Consider the following 15,367-nt stretch of genomic DNA (forward strand, 5'->3'; position numbering starts at 1 on the left):
TACTCATATCTGAAGCATTTATCTTGGCTAGAAACTGTCAAGAATTTGTGGACAGCAAGTACTACTTGGTCCACTACTTGGCTCTGAAGGGTCATGTACTTCATGACATGGTATATCTCTTACAAATGCTTTGACACTGAGAAGGGAGTTGAATGCAAATGGTTGCAGTTGGAATTAGATGTACTACATTTGTCTTGGCTGTTTATAAACAGTGAATACTTTGTATGCCACTTACTCCTGAAGATAGGATACTCTTGGGTATTGGCAGGGTTATGCATTGGCTTCCATTTGTTGTGGCATATGGATATGATACCTTGAGGGTATTGTGGACTAAAATACATTGTCTTTGGCCTGTTCTTGGCTGACTGAAATTTGCAGGTAGAGTACTCTGCACTTGTACTTGCAGTACATGATGTATTCAGTGTCAGATTGACATGCTTGGAACCCCATTTGCAGGGATAGATCTTTGAACTGTTGTAAGTGTTTTTGGGACATGTACCCTCTATGCTGAGCTCAAAAATGAGCTACTGTTTACTGTCATTTTCAGCCTACATACTGCTTGTCTGTACATGAACAGGTTGCTCAAATACATGCTAATTTTGCATTGAATGTAGTCCATATATGCAAGCTGCAATACCTAAGTGATTACCAACTGTCAGGAGGTGATTGTACTGTTGTTTTCAAGCTAAAGAACTGATTGTCTGAGCACACAGAGTGCTGGAAACTATCATAAAAATTTGCAGGCTGAAACTGAACTGTTTGGAAGACTTTGGCTTGCACGTAATTAGGCAGAGTCTAGAACATGGAAAATGCAGAAAGGACAGACAACATAACCCAGATAGTGGGGGAAAAGCTTAACAGTAACAATTATGCCATATGGAAGTTCTGCATGGAGAACTTCTTAATAGGGAAAGGCTATTGGGAGTTGGTGACTGGAGCGGAAGCTGAACTTGAGCTCCCAGATCGACCTACGGCTGATCAGAGACGATTACACCGAGCTTGGACAGAAAGAGCTTATAGAGTCTTGCACTAGCTCTCTTTATGTATCTCAGATGCCATGGTAATGCAGATAATGAACTGCAGCTCTCCTAAGAATGCATGGGACATTTTGGTCAAGTATTATGGCACAACCACAAGTGCCAAGAAGATACAGTTGAAGCAGAAGTTCAACAACATGGAGAGGAAGAGTAGATCTATATAGGATTATGTCATGGAGGTTAAGACCATTGCAGATTAGTTGGCATCTGTTGGTTTACAGGTTGAAGATGAAGACATTGTTGTTGTGACTTTGAATGGCTTGGGACCTGAGTATAAGTCTTTTGACACTTTTGTGTCTATGCAGGCTGAAATGCCTGATTTCAATGAGCTGGTTGCATTGCTTATCCATGAAGAGGTTAAGATTGGCTTAGCTACAGGATCTAGTAGTTCTAAAAACAAGGATGCAGTTTTCTATTCCAATCAACGCAATCATGGAAACCGTGGTAGAGGCTATGGATCTGGCAGAGGAGGCCAGCAAAATGCATCCTATGGCAATAACAACCAGCAGGTATCGAATGCAAGAGGTGGTGGAAACTTTAGAGGTAGGGGGAGATCTATCCCTAGAGGTAGAGGCTCCTGGCAACAGCAGCGTCCATCTGACAATCCAAACAAGGATAAGGATTGTCATTACTGCGGGAAGTATGGGCATATTGCCAAGGACTGCTGGAAGGAGCAGGGCAATCAGAAAGGCAAACAACATGGACATTTTGCTACATCTAGTAAGGCAGATGATACTTCGGGAGATAGATTGTTTGCCATGCAGTATGTAAAAGACAGAGTTGCTGAAAAATGCAATGATGATGCAATTTGGTACATTGATTCAGGGGCATCGAACCACATAACTCCTCATGGTGATTGGTTCACTGATATGGTGGCTGAAAACCATGGCTATGTCTGTACAGGAGATGACACGCAGCATAGCATTGAGCATAAAGGCAAAGTGCCTCTTGTGGTTCATGATCGCAGAAAGAAAAATTTGCATAATGTATTGCATGTTCCTTCGATTACGAAGAACTTACTGTCTGTTGCGGAGCAGAACTTGCAGGTTAGATTCAACAAACATGGGTGCTTTATTGAAGAGTTTGGAAATGGATGCAAGTTGATAGCTCATGGCCATAGGAATGGCAGAATGTTTACTCTTGATGATACCTTGGCAGAGCTGAATTCATGTCAAAAATCGCGTGGTGGGGGGACTTGCTCGCTGTGCCGAACACACACAGAATGCACAAGGAGAAACTCACTCAAGAGACAAGAAGAGAGATGGAGGCCAAAACGTTTTCTTGCTGGTTTCTTCTTCTTCTTCCACACTCTTTACAATGTACACAAAGTATAGATAAGATACAACATAAAGAAAAGTGGCCTACTAAGTCAAACAATGCATAACCGACTACACTAGTCGACTAGCGCTATAATATGCCAGCTGTAAATAGGTGTAACAACCTAAATATAATAAGTAATGAGTTAGTGGCCATGTGAGAGTCATAATGACCACTGACGTGCTAAGTGTAGACATGTGGACCCATCTAACCAGGTGGTCCATCATTAATGTCCGCATGTGTTGAGCTTGTCATCTCAACACTCCCCCTCAAGCTCAACTACATCTCCGCAACTCCAAGTAAGCTTCGAAACTTTTGAAGCTTCTCTGTACCCAATGCCTTCATGAAGATGTCAGCTATCTGATCTTGTGTACTAACATACACCAAGTCAATCTCACCTGCTAGTACCTTCTCTCTCACAAAGTGCTAGTGTACCTCAATATGTTTTGTCCTCGCATGGAACACAGGGTTCCTAGCCAACTGTATACTACTCATGTTGTCACAATAAATGACAACTGGACCTTCCACCTGCACATCTAAATCAGCCAATAACTTTTGTAGCCATACTACCTCATATACTGCAACAACATCACCTCTATACTCAGCCTCTGTACTCGACAAAGCAACTGTAGATTGCTTTTTGCTGCTCCAAGAAACTGCTCCACTACCAAGAGAGAACATGTATTCGCTGGTAGATCTTCTATCAGACATACTACCAGCCCAATCTGCATCTGTGTATCCAAACACTTGTACATTCATAGTTGCCTCATAGAAAAGTCCATAATGTAATGTGGACTTCACATATCTCAATATGCGTCTGACTGCATCCAAATGTGGCTTTCTAGGTACTTGCATAAACTGACTCACAAGACCAACAGCGTAGCTCAAGTCTGGCCTTGTAATGGTCATGTAGATCAAACTCCCCACTATCCTCCTGAACATAGTAGGGTCTTCTATCTCATCCCCAACATCAGCACTCAACTTTACATTCTGCTCCAACGGGACTGAAAGTGGTTTGCATGCTGTCATACCATACTTGGACAACATATCCAAGCCATACTATCTTTGGGATAGCCATATACCATCATCACATCTGATCACCTCAATGCCAAGGAAGTACCTTAGCTCACCTAAATCCTTCATCTCAAACTTCTTCTTCAAAAAGTCCTTGACTTCAGCAATCCCACTATCACTATCACCTGTAATAATCAAGTCGTCCACATAGATGACTATGATGACCAAACCTACATCTCCCTTTCTCACATAAAGTGAGTGATCAGCATCAGAAACATACAAGCCAATATTGACAAGATACTCTCTGATCTTGTCAGACCATGCTCTAGGTGCTTGCTTGAGCCCATAGAGCGCCTTCTTCAACCTGCACACATATGTGGGATGCTCTAAATCTTCATAACCTGCTGGTTGATCCATATACACTTCTTCCCGCAAATCACCATGCAAGAAGGCATTCTTCACATCCATTTGCTGCAACCTCCAGCCTTTGGCTACTGCCAAAGCAATCACACATCTGACAGTTTCCATCCTAGCAACTGGACTAAAGGTTTCATCATAATCTATGCCATATGTCTGGGCATAGCCTTTTGCAACCAGCCTAGCTTTGTACCTACTAATAGAACCATCCGCATTGTGCTTAATCTTATAAATCCACTTATATCCAATAGCTTTCTTGCCCTTTGGCAATGATACTAGATCTCAAGTCTTATTGGCCTCTAATGCAGCCATCTCCTCATCCATTGCTACATCCCAATGACCCTCGAAACAAGTGGGCTCAACATCCTCAACTAGTTTCACCATATAAGCATAATGGTGAGCTGCATAACCTTCAAAACCAAATCTTTTAACAGGATATCTGAACCTGCTAGATCTACGTACCACCGGATCACTCAATGGAGCCTTTACATTACTATGAGCTCTCTGTACACCTGGTGTCCTGACAGAAGGAATACCAAGCTCATCATCCAAGCTCTCTGAGCCACTGGAGTCTCCATCAAGAACTGCATTAATGCCATCTGACACTTTATTCTTTTCTTTGTCTTTACCTGTAGCGCTACTAGATGCACCTGAAGATGTAGAGCTACTCCTTAGTCTCCCAGACCAAGGACTACCAGATGATATCTTTGGTCCACTAAGAGTCCGTGATTCTTGCTTTTCAGCCTGCACATGAGTGTCAAGATCATCATCATCATCCAATGCATCACCACTACATGCATACCAACTGCTCATTTCATCAAAGATGACATCCCTGCTCACTCTGAACTTACATGTGACAGGGTTATAACAACGATACCCTTTCTACTCTAAAGAGTATCCAATAAAGACACATTTTTCTGCCTTTGGATCAAGCTTCTTCTGTAGCTCATCTGGCACATGAACATATGCAACATAGCCAAATATCTTCAACTGCGATACATCAAGCTTCTTGCCAGTAAAGCATTCTTCAGGAGTCATCCCATGAACTACAGCTGTGGGAGTTCTGTTCATAATATAAACAACAGTATGAAGAGCCTCACACCAAAAATGCTTAAGCATATTCTTTTCAGCCATCAAGGCACGTGCAACTTCTGCAATATGCCTGTTTTTCCTTTCTGCAACCCCATTTTGCTATGGGGTATACCTGCATGTGAACTGTCTCTTTATCCCATGAGACCTCAGAAAATCACTGAACTCATTCGAGAGGTACTCTCCCCCTCCATCTGACCTCAAGCACTTTACTTTCAAGCATGTTTCTCTTTCAACTGAAGCCTTGAAAGTTCTAAAGTGCTCAAACGCTTCACTCTTTTCCTTCATAAAATATACCCACAGCTTTCTAGAACAATCATCAGTGAATGTGACAAAGTATAAACTGCCTCCAAGAGATACATTTTGTGTAGGCCCCCAAATGTATGTATGCACAACATCAAGGATATTTCTTCTTACATCTCTCTCATGTGAAAAGGGTTGTCTTGCCAGCTTACCAAACTGACATGCTTCGCATACCTTATGAAATTCTGCAACTCTAAATGTAGGCAAACCTGTAACCAACCCTTTGGACCGCATTAATTTCAGCCTTTGTACACTTGCATGTCCGATGCGTTTGTGCCAAATTTCAATATCTGCAACAACACCTTTTCCTTTAGCATACATAGCAGCATTCATATATAGTAGGAATTCCAGCATCCAGAGTAAACATATGTCCAACTCTACTTCCCTTTGCAACTAAGCTGCACTTGTCATTGAAGTCTTCTACAAAGCAGCCCTTTGCATTAAATCTGACTTGCAGCCCTTGCTCTACCATCTGACCGACTGACACCAAGTTCTTTGTAATAGATGGCACATGTAATACATCTGAAAGACTCTTTATCTTACCATCATGCAAGGACAAGGGAACTTTTCCAATGTGTGAAATTGGGTGGCATGAATCATCACCCGTCTGCACATAACATGCATTTTGCAAATCCTGCGTCTCTCCAAACCATTCTGCATGGCTGGTCATATGATTGGATGCACCTGAATCAACATATCAAACATCATCATGTGTTCTCTTTCCTGTAACATCATTCAGCATATGTTGCATAACAAACAGATGTTTATTTTTATCTTCATTCTATCGTGAAGACGATGCATAGTTTCCTTGCTACAACTTACCATTGCAAATATCATCTTTCTTAGCATAACATTGGGTTGCAATATGACCTGTTTTGCCACAGTAGTGACACACAATACCAGAGTTGTTAGAACCTCTGTTCTACCATCCACCTCTTGCTCTAAAGCTCCCCTGCCTCTAAAGTTACCACGACCTCCTGAAACCTGCATATCGCCAAATTGCTGATTCAATCTGTTTTGCTGGATGTCACTACCACGTCCTGTACCACGGCATCTTGAAGAGAATCTGCCATGTCCCCTTCCTGAAGTGGAGTAGAAAGCTTGGACCTGTTCACCATTTCTTTCAGATGTCTCACTCTGCATCTTGATCTCTTCAGTGATCATAAGGGAGACCAACTCATAGAAATCTGGAAATGGCTTTCTGACATATACGGAAGTTACAAAAGACTTCCAAGCCTTTTCATTGTTAAGTTCACCCAAGGTAGACGGCCCCAAATCATCATCATCTGGCATTGCATCAATTGCTGCCAAGGCATCTGCAATGTTCCTTACCTTCAGTGTATACTCATTGATAGACATCTTCCCTTTCTTCAATGTATTCAACTCTTGCTTGAGTTGAATCTTTCGTACCTTTGTATTTACGGAAAACGTACTTTCAAGTATGGTCCAAGCTGCATATGAATTCTCTGCATTTCTGATATGTCCCAGCATATTATTGTCAATTACTGCAAACAGCCAATACATGACCTTTTTGTCTTTTGCATTCCATTCCTTCCGTGCCTTTGTCTCTTCTGCAGTTGGAGGATCACTCACCTCTGGCTCATTTTCTTCACCTGACACAAACTCGTAGAGGTCTTTGGAATGCACTTATAGTATATCATAAGCTCATTCCTAAAGGAGCAATGTATATGCATAGATTGTGTTGAACAGGTATAAGAAGAGCACTAGATGTAAGCAAGACACAATGTGGCTAGATGAGTTGTAAAGAAATACCCTGACATAGAAATACAAATAACGTTGTACAACAAAGCACAAACTGAAGAAGAACACAGTTAGATTCAGGGTAACTCAGAGACAATGAACACAGAGAATGAATGAGATGATATGACCATTGAATATACAATGCTCATGCAACAAACCCACTATGTAGTGAATGAATATTGTATCTCAAACTCCTGTATCTCAAGGATCAGGGCAAAGGTAATGAGTTGGGGAGTGTGTCGTACTCTGAACGGATCGAATCGCAGCAAGGCAACCTCCGGATGTCGAACACCAACAAATGCAACCAAGGAAGGTTGGATTTGATGCAGACGGCAATGCAAGAGGGAGAAAGACTAAAAATGCAAGCGAGGAGAGATAAAGACTAAAAATGCAAGTGAGAGAGAAAGACGGACGTTCGTGACACGAAACTTCCATGAAGGGTAGTTGTTCTTGTCGAGCTTCTCAATGATGGGGTTTCCACTGTTCTCTACCATTATCACAAAACTGATACCAAACAGCAAGCAAATCTTCTGCAACCCTCGACTTGTAGTGCACATCAATACATCAGACAGTCTTTTTCACTGTCTGCTCAACAATACATGCAATCTGCAACCAATTTGTAGATAAATCTTGTGTTTATTCGATAGTAAACATCTTTGAACTTACAGATCTGAAATCTGTGACATGTGCACGTGTATATGATAGACACATCTAAAATTGCAGGGTATCTCGAACTGTTGTCCGCAACCTTGCAGCTCTAAAACGGGGCCTGAAATGACATCGGATGGCCAAAATAGCAGCGGGAAAATCCTAAAGGGCTCATCTGCAGAATACACAGTGCTCTTCGTGCACACCAAATCTCACTACAATCTGAGATTTTTGCTCTGCCCTGCTTTTGGTGCCTCCACAGGCACTATCTAAGAGAACAAGTGGAACAATGGGAGAGCTTCTTACCCATGGCTTGCTTGCTCGAACCTTGCTTCTTCTCCTTCACTTCAGCCTTCAAAATCAGCCTCTCTCAGTGGCGCAACTCTGACACCATGTCAAGATTTGCGTGGTGGGGGGACTTGCTCAAGATTCTGTGTCGAACACACAGAATGCACAAGGAGAAGCTCACTCAAGAGACACGAAGAGAGATGCTACGTCGAACACACACAGAATGCACAAGGAGAAGCTCACTCAAGAGACAAGAAGAGAGATGGAGGCCAAAACGTTTTCTTGCTGGTTTCTTCTTCTTCTTCCACACACTTTACAATGTACACAAAGTATAGATAAGATACAGCATAAAGGAAAGTGGCCTACTAAGTCAAACAATGCATAACCGACTACACTAGTTGACTGGCACTATAACTATGCCAACTGTAAATAGGTGTAACAACCTGAATATAATAACTAATGAGTCAGTGGCCATGTGAGAGTCATAATGACCACTGACGTGCTAAGTGTAGACGTGTGGACCCATCTAACCAGGCGGTCCATCATTAATGTCCGCATGTATTCAGCTTGTCATCTCAACAATTCAGCTATGTTTGCCCATGGTTTTGGCACTATCAGAGATTTAGAAATTTGGCACAAGAGAGTGGGGCATGTATGCAGATATTGGTCATGTATGCGATGCTTGCCAGTTTCAATATTCAGATATTGGTCATGTATGCGATGCTTGCCAGTTTGGTAATAAGCAGTCAAGGTTGCCATTTTTCAGGCATGTAAGGTAGAGTACACATCCGTTGCAGTTAGTGCACTTTGATGTTTGGGGGCCAGCCCATAATGCATCCATGGGAGGCTCAAAGAATTATGTGACATTCATTGATGATTACAGTCGCTATACTTGGGTTTATATTCTAAAGACAAAGGATGAGGTGTTTCCTATTTTTCAGCAGTTTAAAAAGCAGGTTGAAAAGGAATTTGACTGCTATATCTCTTGCTTGAGATCAAATAGCGATGGGGAGTATGTGTCAAATGAGTTTGACAACTTTCTAGCTGAAAATGGCATACGTAGGCAGCTTACCTGCAGCTACACTCCTCAGCAAAATGGGGTAGCTGAAAGAAAGAATAGGATCTTGATTAAAGCTTGTCGTGCCATGATGAATAAGAAGAAGATGCCACTCTATTATTGGGTTGAGGCTGTTATGACAGCCATGTATATCTTGAATCGGACTCCCACTGCAGGTATTCATGAGATGACACCATTTGAGAAGCTGTATGGCTATAAGCCGGATGTAAGTCACATGAAAGTCTTTGGCTGTCTTGCTTATGTGCATATTCCAGATGAAAAAAGGAAGAAGCTGGATCCAAAAGTGCATAAGTGTGTTTTCATTGGATATCCCTCTATCGGGGAGACCTTGGTGAGCAGGGATGTTATTTTTTATGAGATGGGTTCTTGGTATGTATCACCGGCTACAGTGTCATCAGATATGTCTTCTACTCATGTATCTACAGTTGATATGCAGCAGAGCACTGCTATGACAGGACCTAGTAGTCAGACAGTATCCCCATGGACAGGGAGATTGAGGAGCTCACCGTCCACTAACACCAGTATGTCAGTGAGGGGGAGATATGATGTCATGGACAGCAAAGGAACAGAGAAAGTTACTGAGGATGTATCTAGGATGATGACACCTGGTAGAATGACTTCTGGATATGAGTCTGCTGACACTTTAGACAGTGAACTTGGTATTCCGACTGTCTATACGCTTGGTGCAAGGCAGAGCAGGTACATTCTGTCTCATGAGAGAGGGGAATCGAGCAATGCACCACAGCCTAGATGCTCACAAAGGGTCAGATACCCTGTTGACAGGTTGACATATAGTGGCTACAATTCAAAGCATTATGCTTACATGACAAAAGTGATGGAGATCAAATTACTAGGTACATATGCTGAAGCAGTGGAAGATGAGAACTGGTGTGCAGCCATGGATGAAGAAATGAATGCCTTGGCTGAAAATAAGACATGGGATCTTGTGCCACTGCCTGAAGGAAAAAGACCATTGGCTGCAAATGGGTCTACAAAATCAAATGCAAGTTGGATGGCAGTGTGGAAAGGTACAAAGCCAGGCTGGTTGCTAAGGGGTATACCCAACAATATGGACTTGATTATGAGGAAACATTCAGCCATGTTGCCAAGATGGCAACCATATGCACTGTGAGTGCTTTGGTTGCTGCTAGAGGCTGGAAATTACAGCAGATGGATGTGAAGAATGCCTTTCTTAATGGTGACTTAGCAAAGGATTTCTACATGGTTCAGCTAAAAGGGTATGTTCACCCTGATTTTCAGCATTATGCATGCAAGCTGAAAAAGGCACTGTACGGGCTGAAGCAGGCTCCAAGAGCTTGGCATGCTAGGATCAGTAACTACTTGCAGAGGTTGGTATTTACTGTTGGTAGCGCTGATCATAGCCTATTTACAAAGAAGACTGACAGTGGCTTGGTAGTGCTAGTCATATATGTTGATGATTTGATAATCACTGATAATGATGACTTGGTCATACAGCATGTAATGAAGATACTGAAATCTGAATTTGACATGAAAGATCCAGGTGAATTGAAGTATTTTTTGGGTATTGAGGTAATTAAGGCTAAAAATGGTTTATGACTGATGCAGAAACATTATGCCATGGAAATGCTAAAAAAGTATGGCATGGCTGAATGCAAACCATTGGATACAACCCTTGATCAAAATGTCAAGTTGAACATTAGCACTGGAGCTGAAATTCAGGATGTGACTATGTACATGCAGATGGTTGGAAGTCTGATCTACTTGACCATCACTAGGCCAGATTTGAGTTATGCACTTGGGCTCATAAGTCAGTTTATGCAGAAGCCCAGGAAGCCACATTTGGATGTTGTTAGGCAGATTATGAGATATGTTAAGTCCACTGTAGATTATGGGTTGTTCTATATGAGAGATAAGCCCTTGAAACTGGTTGGATACACAGATGCGGATTGGGCAGGATGCTCATATGATCGCAGATCTACGAGTGGTTATGCTTTTGGCTTTGGAAGTGGCATGATCAGCTGGAGCAACAAGAAACAACCAATGGTTGCATTGTCTAGTAATGAGGTAGAGTACAGGGATGTTGCATTGGCAACATGTGAGATTTCATGGCTGCTCAAGCTTATGGCTGATTTGGATATTTAGGTGGATGCTCTAGTGACCTTATTATGTGACAATCTCAGTAGTGTAGTCTTGGCAACGAATCCAGTATACCATGCCAGGACAAAACACATAGAGGTACACTACCATTTTATCAGAGAGATGGTTCTCGCAGGGAGAGTAGATCTTATGCATGTGAAGACTGATGAACAGGTTGCAGATATCTTTACCAAGTCTTTGGGTAAAGATAAGTTTAGTAGTTTTAGACAGCTACTTGGAGTTCATCAGATGATTTGAGCTAGAGGGGGAGTGTTAGAATATCAAGCTCATATTATTCTCCTATGAGTATGTGTGACCAACATTAGCCTTGTCCAGCTATATCAACAAGTGTGGGACATTAAATAAGTTGGTGGTCTTAGACCCAGTGGAATGGTCCTACGGACCTTAGTACTATTGTATACACTTATGTTATGCGTGTGGTTATGTGATAATAAATGGAAGAAGAAGAGAGCACGTTTGCTCTTCACTCCGTCTCTGTCTCACTAAATCTCTACAGCCATGCCCATCCTGTTGCATGTCATGACCTACGCGCAGACAAAGCAAGTTGGCATATCATTGTCAGGGCCCAACAACTTAGATGTAGCCTCAATCGAAAAGAAAAGTCATAGGCAAAGGAGAAAGAAAGATGATGGAAAGGTCATGCTAAAAATCCAGAGTGCCACGATGCTACCTGCAAAAAAAAAGGTGATAGATGTAGAGGCAAAAACGTTAGCTCTAAAGATGGCTGAGAAGGGAAGTGCAAAGATCAGGGAGTACCCCAACCCAAAACACCAACTTAAGGTCATCGAAAAGGTCAAGAGTGGGTAAAGAAGCCCATGAGCACCTAAAGGATATTGAGCCCATATTGGAAGATGAGATTGATGATCTCTCAAGTGTAAGCACACCAATCTCACCTCCACGACCAAAGTTGAGGGACACTGCTATACCACAAGTAGTGCCGCTTAAACAAAGCCTACATGCTATGGGCCAACAAACCAATCAGGGCCATTAGCTAAGAAACACAGAGTTAGAAGAGAGGCAAGCAGCTAACAACCTCCTCACCATGCTAGTGACCACCACGGTGACTTTAAGCCTAGGAGATCTACTTGGGTAACATCCGACATTGTGGCAAGAGCTGAAGCAATGGGTTGAGGGGACGATGCAGTGGATTGTCACTGATGATCTATATAAGCATGATGTAGAAACAAAATACTAAGTTTGACCCTGCACTCAGTGTCGAAATCCTTACACGTTAATGCTTTTTGGGAAGGCACCAAAATGCATGCAGTCTTACAGATTCTAGCTCTAGGAGACACCACAAGAAAGGGAATTGTAGACATAGGGGCAGGAGTTAGTGTGCTGAGCCATGCAGTACTCTAGGCTCGGGATAACCCACCTATTGAGAATGCTAGGTTCAATGTCACCCTAGCCAATGGAATGAAAGTGTGGCCATTTTGAGTGTTAAAGAATTGGCCATTGAAGATCGCAGGAATCTGATTCTCAGTTGACTTTATAGTCATGAAGGGAGTGGACTATGACATCTTGTTAGGCCGACCCTGGATGCCCAATGCACGGGTCATAGAAGACTAGGGTAACAGTCTAATCTTCTTAGGTAGTCAAACAGAGGAAGTGAGAGTAGGGATGGATACATGGAAGACCACACCAGTCGACCTGGATGCCATCTCCACCATGCTAAAGGGTGACTTGCAGATTAGGAAATCTTACAGGCCATTGACCAAATATATCCCCCTGTCCTAAAGATGAGTGAGATTGGATGCACATGCTCGCCACGATAGATCTGCCATTCTCAGATAGTGACGAGCACAAGCAAGCTGCTAAGACAACTGATAAGCCTAGAGATGCACCCTCAGTGCTAGTCTACATGAAGGCCAAAAGCTCAAATGGATGATCTTGTCAAATTCCACATCCCAAGTAATAAGGGAGAACTCCTGGAGATCCTAAAATATCTGATAAACAAGCTAGCTGGCAATCTAGCCGCTAACCTCAAACCTCTCCAAGATCTCTTGGATAAACCTAAGTGACAATGGATCAAAGTGCATGACTTAAACTTAATGTACAATTGGGCCTTAGTCACTGATGAGAAGGAAAATCCCTCTCAAGACCTACGAGACGATGGGCAATTGGAGGAGGATGGTTCTAGCAAGGAATATGAGGACCGTTGTTCCTTCAGTGATGGAAGCGAAGGAGAGATGGATACAATAGAATACGACACTAAGGGAATGGTGATATAACAAATCCGAGCTGAATCCAAACCATGTAGGAAGAGTGTCTTTAGAATCGAGAGAGGAATCATGCACATGGATTGCGATCGAACTTGGCTGGAGCACATAGGGGCAATAGAGTACGAACAAGTAGGCCTTGTCTAGCCAAGTGCTTTGCCAGTGCTTAGGACAGAGTCACCATCTGAACTATGACCACTAGGTGATACTCCCTCTTCTAGCGAAGATGAAGAGTTTGATTTTGAGTCAGAGGTGAGTTCAAACAATGATCATGAGCTGGCACAACCACCTAAAGACCAAACGCACCAAAGGGGATCTGCTAGTCTAGCTAACACACTGAAAAGGTTGAAGGAAGAACGTCACAAGCAACCTAGGGATACACAGGCTGAAGAGCAAAGGAAACTGCAAGACTTACTAAATCGATTTACTAAATTTAAGAAAGTCGATAGGGTAATGATCTTGCTAGGAGCCAAACGATAAGGGCAAGCAAGTGAACCAATAGAAGGACTAGCCAAGGTTAAGGAGGTTAATCTAGCTAAGGAAGGGGAGACACCCCGACCTGTCTTTATTGCCGATGACTTGACCGAGGAAGAGGAAGCAAGTCTCATTACTCTCTTGTGAGAGTACATGGACATCTTTGCTTAGTCCCTCAATGAGCTGAAAGGGATAGATCTAAGTTTTGTAAATCATAATTTCCCCATGACCCCCCGACGCAATGTCGGTCGACTGTACCTTATGAATCCCAAGCATGCTCGTGCTGTCAAAAATGAAAAAATTGACAAGCTGCTTAGGACAGGATTCATTTATGAGATTGAGCACATAGACTGGGTCTTGCCCATAGTGATCGTATTGAAGAAGAATGGAAAGATCAGAGTGTGCACCAAATATAAGAAGGTAAATGTTGCTACCAAGAGTAACAATTATCCATTGCCATACACTGAGCACATGCTCGAGAGAGTAGTAGGCAAAGAGGCTTACAAGTTTCTAGATGGCTTCTCAAGATCCAATTAGGTGCAAGTGCACCCTGACGATAGGCACAAGACCACCTTTGCCATTGAGTGGGGTATCTTTGCCTACATAGTCATGCCCTTCAGGTTGACTAACACACCTGCTACTTTTTAGAGGCTCTCTCATTGAACCCCTTAAAGTGCCAGTTCTGGGTAAAGCATGGATGCATCCTAGGGCACTAGTGTCCAAGAACGATGTTGCCACACTAACTTCTTGAAAGTCATAGTTATTGTCAATCTTCTATCCCCAATCGACTACAAGGGATTTTAGTGCTTCCTAGGCCATACATGGTACTATCGATGGTTTATGCTAAACTATGCATTGATTTCTAGACCCCTGTACAAGCTACTGATAATATTCGAATGGATCGAGGAATGCTAGTATGCATACGAGAAATTGAAGAAGGCTCTAACCACCGCACCAATCTTAAGATCCCTAGACTAGAAAATAACCTTTCATGTTCATATTGATACTTCGAAATTTGCAATAGGAGATTTGTTGTGCTAGCATGGTGACCACAATCTAGACTATCCGGTGAGCTTTGCTAGTAGACAACTCATGGGTATAGAAATGAATTACTCCACAACCGAATAAGAGGGGTTAGCCATGATTTTTGTTGTAAATAAAATTCGGCATTATCTATTGTCTATGCCCTTTATTTTCTTTGTTGATCATCAAGCCTTGTTGTATCTAGTAAACAAACCCTATGCTACAGGATGCATAACTCAATGGTTACTTATGCTTCTCGAATTTGACTTCTCCGTCATTGTACATAAGGGAAAGCAACACTATATGACTAATCATATGTCTCTCATACCCATGGGAGAAGCTGTTGGATAGGGCATTGTTGGAGACGAATTGCCTGACGCACATCTATTCACCCTATCTAGTGAAAGAGATCTGTTTAGAGCTTACTTGATGCCATATTGGGCAAATGACATAGTCCATGTGCTTGAGCATAGATTACCTGACTGACCCATAGAAAAGGCCTGACTAAGGCAACTCATTCTCAAAATTCAACCCTATCCAGTTAATAGCATGCCAACTCT

Source organism: Lygodium microphyllum, chromosome 19, assembly GCF_053477565.2.
Source record: "Lygodium microphyllum isolate KBCC chromosome 19, Lygodium_microphyllum_v1.1.10, whole genome shotgun sequence".
Taxonomy (NCBI): Eukaryota; Viridiplantae; Streptophyta; class Polypodiopsida; order Schizaeales; family Lygodiaceae; genus Lygodium; species Lygodium microphyllum.